Source organism: Porites lutea, chromosome 4, assembly GCF_958299795.1.
Source record: "Porites lutea chromosome 4, jaPorLute2.1, whole genome shotgun sequence".
Lineage (NCBI taxonomy): Eukaryota > Metazoa > Cnidaria > Anthozoa > Scleractinia > Poritidae > Porites > Porites lutea.
The window spans coordinates 22,719,684-22,730,300 of NC_133204.1; positions in this window are offsets into that span (position 1 = coordinate 22,719,684).

Sequence of the window (10,617 nt, forward strand, 5' to 3'; positions counted from 1 at the left end):
TTTACTCTAGATTTTATATCAGATCAATACCTATAAGGCAAATTTAAGGGAGACTCCCCAGGGAAATTTCATTGTTATGACGATAAACACGATCAATTATTAACTTGGTAACTTTTAACTAAGCATGTTAAGCGAAGGCAGCCATTAACTGAAGATTTGTTTGCAGCTGGCGTACTGTGCTTTTTCATCGTCTCCTTCAAAAGATGCTACGACGAGTCAGACCTTTTGTGGTTTTTCTTCACCTTGTGTTGAAGTTTAATTTACCTTTGTTGAGTTTCTCCCGTCCAAAACGTGATTGCAAATCTCTGCTGTGGCTAGAGTGTGTGAGTGTGTACATCCATTGAATAAAGAAGGCTCTCAAGCAATCATTGCACTTTTTTCAGTACCTTTTTCAAAAGATTTAAATATTAATTGGCTTTTAATTTCAAAATTAGTTTTTATTCATTTCTATGATGAAAAGCCGTGATTTACTTCCGCACTCTTCCGAAAAGGTAATAGGAGACTTTAAAAAAGGCTAAGCGAATCGATATTTCAATGCTTTTTTCTGCTTGTAAAAGGGGCTAAAGACATTTTTGTATTTGCATTGTTTGGAGAAACTCTATCTTTGCATGCCCATTGTTTTCATTCTAGGAAACACTGATTGGCATGTTTTACCCGAATGATTTTTGCTTGCTTGTAACTAGAGTGAATTCATTGCGCTACTGTGAAGCTTTGTTGGAGAATATACGTTTTTTAACCCAAGATGTTGTATCGCCCTGATGGTCTAGTGGTTAGGACACTGTGTTGTGGCTGCTGTAACCTATCATGCCTATTGTAGGTTCGAATTTTGGTTTCGGCATTTTTCGTGCAAAGTGTGGGGTTACAAAAGGGGTTGACAGTGAATGTAAGGACTATAACAGCCGGGATACTACCGAAAATTTCACACAATAATTTTCCTAAGTTGAATTAATTCTGACCTTTGACTTAGTCGTTGTTGAAATGGGTGACTGCACATGTTTGTTCCACATGTCTGCTATGGACGATTTGTATAAGTATTAACCCGTTCTACCCTCACTACCATTAAATGAGTTTCCGAAAATATGTTTCCGTACAATTCTTTTGTTCCGATTAGTATACGAACCCTTACCCGTCTATAGCTCGAAGAAAAACCCTAACTCACACTATAACACGAACCGCGCGATCACACGCGTGTGACTAGGGTCCAGACTTCTCGCGACCCAACCGCTGACTGCAGGCTCAATTGGCCACTGACCAGGTACTTACAGTATACTGCAGGCTCATAACGGTCACAACCCGCGCATACCCTACTTCAGGCAACCCCTATACAATCATCGCACTTTGGGTGGTCGCTCACGGGAGTTTCAACTGGATAATACTATCTATAATAATAGACGGATCCCGATGAAGGACGTATCTGACTGTCCAAAAGTTTACGATAAGTTACGACGAGAAAATGAAATTGTCAATAAGCGTTGCTGAATTGTTGAAAACTCGAGTTGCAGATGGCTTATCAATTGTCGGCAAAAGAGGATTGTTGAATATAGTTTCAAGACTGTGTTCGCAGGATGTTTATGTTGACATCAGTCAAATACAGACTGGTTTGCCAGTGGCACTGAATCGGTGAAGATGCTGTAATCAAGAAAACGATCGGTTGAATTGTGCTGTCTGTATATAGTTCCACAAATAATATTACTTTTTTGTTGAATTACCTTTGTAAACAAAAGGGATAATAATATCTCTTGCAAACCTGATTTTTAAGTAGAGGATTGTGGTGTGGATCTACATTAACATTAATATTATCCGGGCCGTGTTGTCGTTGAGGCAGAAAGGAAGATGGAAGGGGAGGGAAAACTCCTAGAGACGAGTTTGCAAAGATTATCCAAGCCAGCGAAAGAAAAGCACGGCCATTAAAGAAGAGTCTTAGAGAGGGAAGAGGAAGCTATTGTGGAGAAAAGGCCATGAAATTATCTGTGTTTGCAAAGACGGGCACTGGAAGGTTTACATTTTACAGTGACACTCAGCTCCTACCAAAGAGTCTATGTTACCATGTATGTTACCACGAAAATATATTTAAGTTTGATTATTATTTAGTTATTTATTATTTTTTCTAATTCTTATTCTAATCGTATAATCTGGAAAGGGTATATCCCATCGTGGTAGATGATTTCTTGATAAACACAATGTATTATATCAGTCTCAGTAAGGATTTTGTGAACGTTGCTTCCCTTCACGGATTAAGAAGAAATCAGCAATTTGGCCTGTTCCCAATGTCTGGGTCTTTGTAGCTCAGTTGGTGTAGCAATGCAGCGCTAACGCATAGGCCATGGGTTTGAATCCCGTTGAAGTCCCGAAAATTTTTTTTTTCGGTTATAATTACCACTGCGATGATCATATCTTCGTTTAAATTTGAAATCTTCGCAGTTCACATCATCTTCATTCCATTCTTAATACAGTCGCACCCCAATGTGCGACCACATCTCGTAAGCGACTACCTCCCATAAGCGAACACAGATCCAAAAGACCACCGCTATACACATCTATTGGTCTGACTCTTACTTCGCTGTGTGTACTACACTACTCACAGCATACGAAACACTTTTTGTGACAACATGGATCTAAACCTCGGCAGGAGCCGATAGCCCGGCTCCAGAGCAGTTAAGTAACTCAGAAATTGCATGCAACAAATTCTGCTCCTAAAAGTAAATGTGTGTGGACCTCTTCTCGGAAGAGACCCCATTTGGCTCGATTTTCGTAAGCGACCACCTCCTGTAAGCGACCACTAAATCTTGGTATTTTGGGTGTGGTCGCTTACAGGAGGTTCTGGATCGCCAGAAAAATACATGATCTTGATTTGATCAGCCTGCGAATACAGCCGTCTCTCCTCGCCAGGTTCATATTACATATTTAAAAATTTGCAGTATTATTCACACCTGTATCATGATAAGGTTGGACATTTGCAATGGTTGTCTGTTAGTATTTTCTTGCAATGTAAAAATTTGTTTTCTCAAAGTCAAACTAGTTCTTTGGTTGAAATGTTTAGAGTGATCTCATTTAACCCGTGAAACGGGTAGTGACAAGTTGGGCAAACAAAAGAAGAGAATGGAATTAGTACATATAATGCGTAATACAGTCCAACCTGCTGTAAGCGACCACCCAAAATGCAAAGACTTAGTGGTCGCTTACGGGAGGTGGTCTCTTACAAGAATCGAACCACAGGGGGCCTCTTCCAAGAAGAGGTCCAGACAAATCTGCTTTATGGAAGATAATTTATTGCATACAATTTCTAACTTACTCCATGTGTGGGTCCATGTTGTTACTAAAGTTCTTCGTATACTCTAGGTAGCACAGTGCACACAGCGAGCTTAGAGATCAGAGAATGCTTCAAGAGGTCGCTTACAAGAGGTTACAAACAATAGAAAATCATTAAACTTTCAGGCCTAAAAAGTGGTCGCGGTCGCTCACAGGAGTTGGTCGTTTATTAGAGGTTCCAACCGTAAGGCTTTGACTGGGAAAGTTTTGGTGTTTTGGATAAATGGTCGCTTATCGGAGGTGGTCGCACATCGAGGTTCGACTGCAGTTCGTATTATTTTACTACCAGGTCGCGGGGGACACCTTGGGCTCATTGTTATGCATCTATTTAAAGCAGCGACGGGTTTACGAGATATTCATAATAAACTGGATAAAAGAGAAGCGCATAATTGAAAGTGTTGACCTGCACGTGTGGCACAGAGACTGCGAGCAAAATGTTTATTCAAAAGTAAGAAACGGGCTCTAAATTGTAGAAAACCTTGTTTCAGTGATTTTTAAATCAATGAAAATAAGTAACTCTTTAATTTCAAATTAAAATACCAAAGCTCTTTGTACGTTTTTTTTTCGCCTCAAAAATCCTTCAAAACATTGCAGCTTATAAACAAAATTAATTAAAAGCGTAGAATGTAATTGACCATAATTACCATAATCACATATCTTGCTTGGTTAGTCGGGACACCTTCGGGAGTCTGAAAATTTGACTTTTCCGACAACTAAGTTGTGGTCAAAAATTCAGCGCAGATATAAAACCTCACGAGCTGCCACTGCAGAGGGGTAAAGTTGGTAGACTGCAGGATGCTGTGACTCACTTGGAAAGATGGGCTGTGCAGAATAAAATGGCGCTGAATGCTAAAAAGACCAAAGATATGTGGATCACCTTCAAGAAGTCCTGTCCAATTCCTGCTCCTATTAATATCGGGCCTACTGAACTGTAGAGGGTTTCAGAGTTTAAACTACTGGGTGTATATGTACACAACGATCTCAAGTGGAATACACATGTCTCAAGTATTGTCAGCAAAGCGTGTAAACGGATCCACTATCTTAGGATCTGTAGAACAGCCCATCTCCCCAGGGACATTGGTCTTACAACTTACATCACTAAGATTAGACCTGTTTTAGAATATGCCTCGCCTGTCTGGGGAGGGCTGCCCATTTACCTCGAAGAAGATCTACAGAGAGTGCAGAATAGATGTCTAAATGTCATTGGTCTCCCTAGGGATACTGTAGCCTGCGAGCAAGCTCTCCTATTTGGGTAAGCGAAGTGAGCCTCGCGAGAACGCGCGAGCGAGGAGGCCGAGGAAAGGAGAGCTTGCAACCATCTCTCATAAATTTTCATTTCCACCCCGGAAACCCCGGGACTCCGCAAAGCGTGAAAACTGTCACCGCAAACGTGCCGCAGATTAGAAAAGTGACAACCGACAGGCGAGGACGCGTAGAATTATTTATTTATTTATAAATCGCTTTCGGAACAGCATCAAAGCAATGTTTTTATATGTCTTTTTTCCACGGGGACATCGAACTTCAACGTGCCCGCTCGGATAAGAACTCACTAATTTGATTCTCGTTTCGTTTACTTTTGAAAACTATCTTAAAACTATCTTGACTAAATTAGATAAATGTAATAAGCCATGTTATATCATGGGTGACTTTAATATTGATCTACTTAAATACAATTATTGTAATTTCTCAACTGAATTTTTCAATCAATTTTCGTCTTCAGGGTACACGCCACTTATTTCTAAACCCACTCGCATAACTAAATCTACAGCTACATTAATTGATAACATCTTCACAAACAATTTAAGTAAAACGGAACATTTAAATGGCATTTTATTAAATGATATATCCGATCATTTTCCTATATTCACTATAACAGAACATGAATTGCAAAAATGTCCTAAAACATCTATGGCAGAAGACTATACAACTAGGATAATTACCGAAAAATCTCTAGAAGCTTTCTGTTGTAAGATTAAAAATTGCGATTGGCAATCAACGCTATCTAAGAATGATCCGACAGAGTCATATACAGCTTTCTTTAAAGAGTTCTTTGAACTATATGATAAGTTTTTCCCAATGAAAAAGTACAAATCAAAAAGACCAAATAACCTGTGGATATCTAAAGGATTAAAAAAATCATCAAAAAGAAAAGAAATTCTATACAGAAAATTTATAAAGAATCCGAGTCATAAAAATGAACGAGATTATAAAATATACCGAAATAAACTGAATCACCTTATAAGAATAGCTAAAAAGAACTATTATAGCAAAAGATTGGATCAAGCTGGTAATGATATAAAATCAACATGGAATACAATCAATGAATTACTTGGTAGAGAGAAATCTAAGACCCGTTTACCGGTATCATTTTTAAATAATAACAATGAAGAAGTGTGTGACCCAAACTTAATTGCAAATGATTTCAATGAATATTTTGTTAATATTGGACCAAACCTCGCAAAAAAATTTAATCGAGACAGTGATGGATTTTTTAAATTTCTAACGGGAAGTTATAATGACTCTATGTTTTTGTATGATACATCCTATGATGAGGTACACAGAGTAATAGATAAAATGGCAACCAAGACAAGTTGTGGTATTGATGAGATTAGCAGCAAAGTTATTAAACGTGTGACGCCATATATATCTGTTCCATTATCTTACATTTTTAACTTAACATTTACTACTGGCAAAATCCCTGATGATTTGAAAGTTGCGCTTGTAACACTTGTTTATAAAGCATCTGAAGAAAATATTTATTCTAACTATAGACCTATCTCGGTCCTTCCGTGTTTTTCTAAAATACTTGAAAAGCTTATGAATAAAAGACTCATTGACTATATACATAAAAATGGAATATTAACTGACTGTCAATATGGATTTCGAAGTAACGTTTCAACAAATTACGCTATAATTGAGCTTGTTGATAAAATAACAAAAGCCATTGAAAACAATGAATTCACTGTTGGGATATTTCTTGACTTATCAAAGGCGTTTGACACCGTAAATCATGATATTCTCTTAAGTAAACTTTATTTCTATGGTATACGTGGGAGTTGCCATGCATGGATAAAAGATTACCTCTCTAATAGAAAGCAAATAGTGAAATATAATCAAATAAGATCATCTGAAAGATTGATTTCTTGTGGGGTTCCTCAGGGATCTGTTCTTGGGCCCTTACTATTTTTAATTTATATTAATGACCTTATTAACTCAACCACTAAATTGTCTACTATCTTATTTGCAGATGACACAAATATGTTCTGTTCAGGGAAAGATATGCATGAACTTGAAACTACAGTATATTCGGAATTAGCTCAAGTCCAAGAATGGCTAACGCTTAATCAACTGACTCTCAATATAAAAAAAACAAATTTCATCATTTTCAAATCCAACAAAAAACGATTAAGAAGAGATTTGCGTCTCACATTAAATGGGACTGTATTGCAGAGAGTAGAAGATAGTAAATTTTTAGGAATTGTAATTGATCAACACTTAACATGGAAGAACCATATTGACTATATAACTAAAAAGATTTTAAGAATTACAGGTCTGCTTTGTAGGATTCGTTTTTACGTCAATCAAACGCATCTAAAAATGTTGTATAATAGCCTAATTTACCCATATCTCCATTATGGGAATATTGTTTGGGCAAATAACTATCCCACAAGGCTTGATACATTGTTCAAACTACAAAAAAAAGTATTGAGAATTATAACCTTTTCGCCGTATACAGCACCATCTCTTCCGCTCTTTATTAAGTTAAGTCTTCTAAACATTTATCAAATAAATGATTTTTTAATTGGCTCTTTCAGTTTCAGCCTTAATAGTAAAGTACTTCCGTCTTATTTCAACGACTTCTGTATAGGAAATGCACAAGTCCATGGCCATAATACTAGAGCAAAAGGGCATCTACATAAGATTTTTAGCAGAACAAATTATGGAAAATACTCTACTAAAAACAAAATAATTGATATCTGGAATAGAATACCTCTGAACATAAAATGCTCGGCATCTATAAAAATATTCAAAAGGAAATTAAAACTTTTTCTCTTATCCCATGTGGTTATAGTAGAGTAAAAAAGTACTCAAATATATTCATAGTGAAATATTTTTAATAAATGTATTATATTATTATTGTAATTATTGGTCTCTCTATTAATTACCTATTTCACCGACTCGATTTCAGTAATTCCAGTAGATCTTTCAACCCTTTCTCCTATCCCATGTAGTGATAGTACTGTAAATAAGTACTCAGTACAGAGTGAAGTATTTGTAATATATGTGTAAGATCAATTATTGTATCTCTGTCCGTTAATTATAATCTATTTCACTGATACCATTTCAATGAATTTCAATAGATCTTTTGTTACCTTCAGGGAGACTACTTGTAAAAGCCCGTAAGGGTTTCTTTAGTCTTCCTCCCAAATTCATTACATTGTAACACACCGTATGTACTGTATAATATTATGGGAAATAATAAACTCAAACTCAAACTCAAAAGTCGTCCCTACTGCAGTGTAGAAGACTACTCCCCATCGCAATCACCAACAAAAACATCATATATTTGTCCGTCTGGAACTGGAGAATAGCATTTTCCTGCACTTGGTTCTCTTAAGTTTTACTCCAGTTGCTTCCAACTCTTTCTCTTTCCCTTCTTTACGGTCACGCTACACAGTTACACTGTCAATTACATGTGTCTGAATTTTTCTACCCAGTAGAATTCAACCGGGCGAAGAAACCGATGTTGGAAAACAGCGCTTGAATCACTCTTCACTTTCACTCTCCCGGTTTTCAGAACTAAACAAGGACGAAGGTGCTTGACACAAACTAATACAACTCAGTGATGAAGGGTTTTCATTTCGTTCCACAAGAACTACAAACTCGATCCGACTTATCCTCGGCTCGCAATATTCTCTTTACGAGAATTACATCAAACGAGCCCGTCTGCTTTGAGGGCTGAAACAAGTTCTCGGTACCAATCTGATCCCCCTGAGAACCAAATTTGACACACAGACGAAGCGGGTGCCAGCTTAGCCTGTTATCAATCAACTTTGATTTCCGGAACGTCATTTTTCAGCCAATGGTATTTCCCTTCGTCTGGGCGAAGTACAAATGAAAATTTGTAAGGGATGGTTGCAAGCTCTCCTTTCGCCGGCCCCTCGCGGCTTCGCCGCTCGCTCGCGCGTTCTCGCGAGACTCGCTTCACTCGCCCAAATAGGAGAGCTTGCTCGCAGGCTAGGGATACTGTTGAGTCACTTGTAACTAGGCGTCAGAATTTGACGAGGAAAGAATTTAAACGTATCCTAGAATCTGAAGCACATCCTTGTAAACGTTTTTTAGAAAAGCCAGTGGATCGTGGCCATAATCTAAGATCTTGTAAGACTAACCCAGCGCACCTCAGAATACCTGTATCACGCACTGTTAGGCACAAACAATCATTTATTCCTAGAGGTGCTAATCTTAACTTAATTTGATATGTATATATAATATGTAGTGTTTTGAATTTTTATTGCAATATTACCGTAATTCTTATCGCCAAAGGTAATAAATAAAGGTTATTATTATTACTGTAAGGTCTTTCTAAAGGGACGCTTTTGATGAAAAGACATAAGACGTTAATTTCAGGGGTGACAGATTTTGCTCATTTAAACGACTATATCTTTCTGGCAAACTTTAAATTGGAAAATCTGCTCTATACTAGAGGTTTTGACCGATCATTTATTAGTAAAATCACAGAGTGCTGTTTTCTATTCTTTCCACAAACTTGGACTCAAAATCACAATTTCCCAATTTGGTACAACTGTGGCTTAAAGAACCACGCAGCCGTAAGGCGTGATCTACCAAACAAAAAACAACCCTCTAAACTTCCATCCTTCCACAATGTCTCTCTGTAAAGTTTTATCTAAATAGCTACTAAAACAGCCAAGATATAAGCGTTTTAAAGTGTAGCACAAGCAAACTTTTCCCTCATGAATTTGTTCACAGACACGTGTCCCTCGCGGCATTATTAAGTAAAATCACTCGTTCATAATTAATTAACTGTGTTGCAACATATACGAACCTGGTTGATTCTGCTTGGCTAAACCATAGTTAGTAGAGGAGATTGGTTGTGAAAGCCTGCAAACGTCAAAGCTGAAAACAACGGTGCTGCAGTTTGTGTCGGAAGCCCCCTGACAGTGCACACTCCTTTGTTTTTTGAGCAAAAATGGTGACTGAATAAATTAATGCGATTTCTCTATTGGTCAGTAAGTTCAAAATGTTAAGAATGCTATGAACGTTGTGCACGGTCAGGTCCAAAAAAGCTAATAAAAACATATGACAAAGAAGTCAACTATTCCACTTTAATAGCTATCGCTAAACAAGTTCATATATTTTCGTTAATAAAATGGCAAATTTCTGCCAGTGGGGTCATAAGGTGTCTCGAATCAGTATTGTTGTAGCGACACCTTCCATCTTTGAATCTCTTATACTTAAACAAATTGATCTTCACTGTAAAGCCCATTATAACACATGTATTACTAAACTTTATCATAAAATTGTATTTTGGGCGATCGGAATAAATATCACGTGACAATGATGTCACAATAATTTTAGCTCTAATTCGAATTTTTGCCCTTATCAGGAAAACTATACTTTGGGTGCTTGTCTTCCGTTGTGCGAAGTTTCACAAATTTTTTGAGGTGTCTAACGTAGGCACAAAATTGAGTAACTAATGAAGCGATGTCATAGATCTGGCTAAGTTTCCTATTGTCTCGAATTTAGCACAACTCATCAAATACCCATGCAGCACGCGAGAATTTACCGCGCTTGGTTGCCCTCCGAATCTCTCATTCTTTCTCCCATTCTACAGCATTAACATATTTCGGAAAGATCATCAGAGGGCTAAACTCGAGACATTAGGAAATCTCAAAGTAAAACCTTAGCCAGACCTGTGACATCGTTTCAATATTTACACAATTTTGCGCCTACGTTAGACAACTTCAGTAAAACGTTTTCAATGGACACGAAATTCGGTTATTTTACAGTACACTGGTCAATTGCAGCACTGAAATTTTTTAAAGAAAATCTGTCGACGAATTTTGGTTTAATAATATCGCTGTTTTTGTGAAAGTAGCCTTAGAAATTACAAAAAGAGCTCAGCATTGCGTTTTACTGATTCGCATGTTTTCATGTTTTTTCCAAATCGCGTAGTGTACTTGCTGGTTGTAGAGTGTATAAAGGTCATTTACAAAACGAATGAGTGATAAAAACTTTTCGAAAACCTCCGAAAGGTGGCAAATTTGCGTACATTAAGTCCGACCTTCA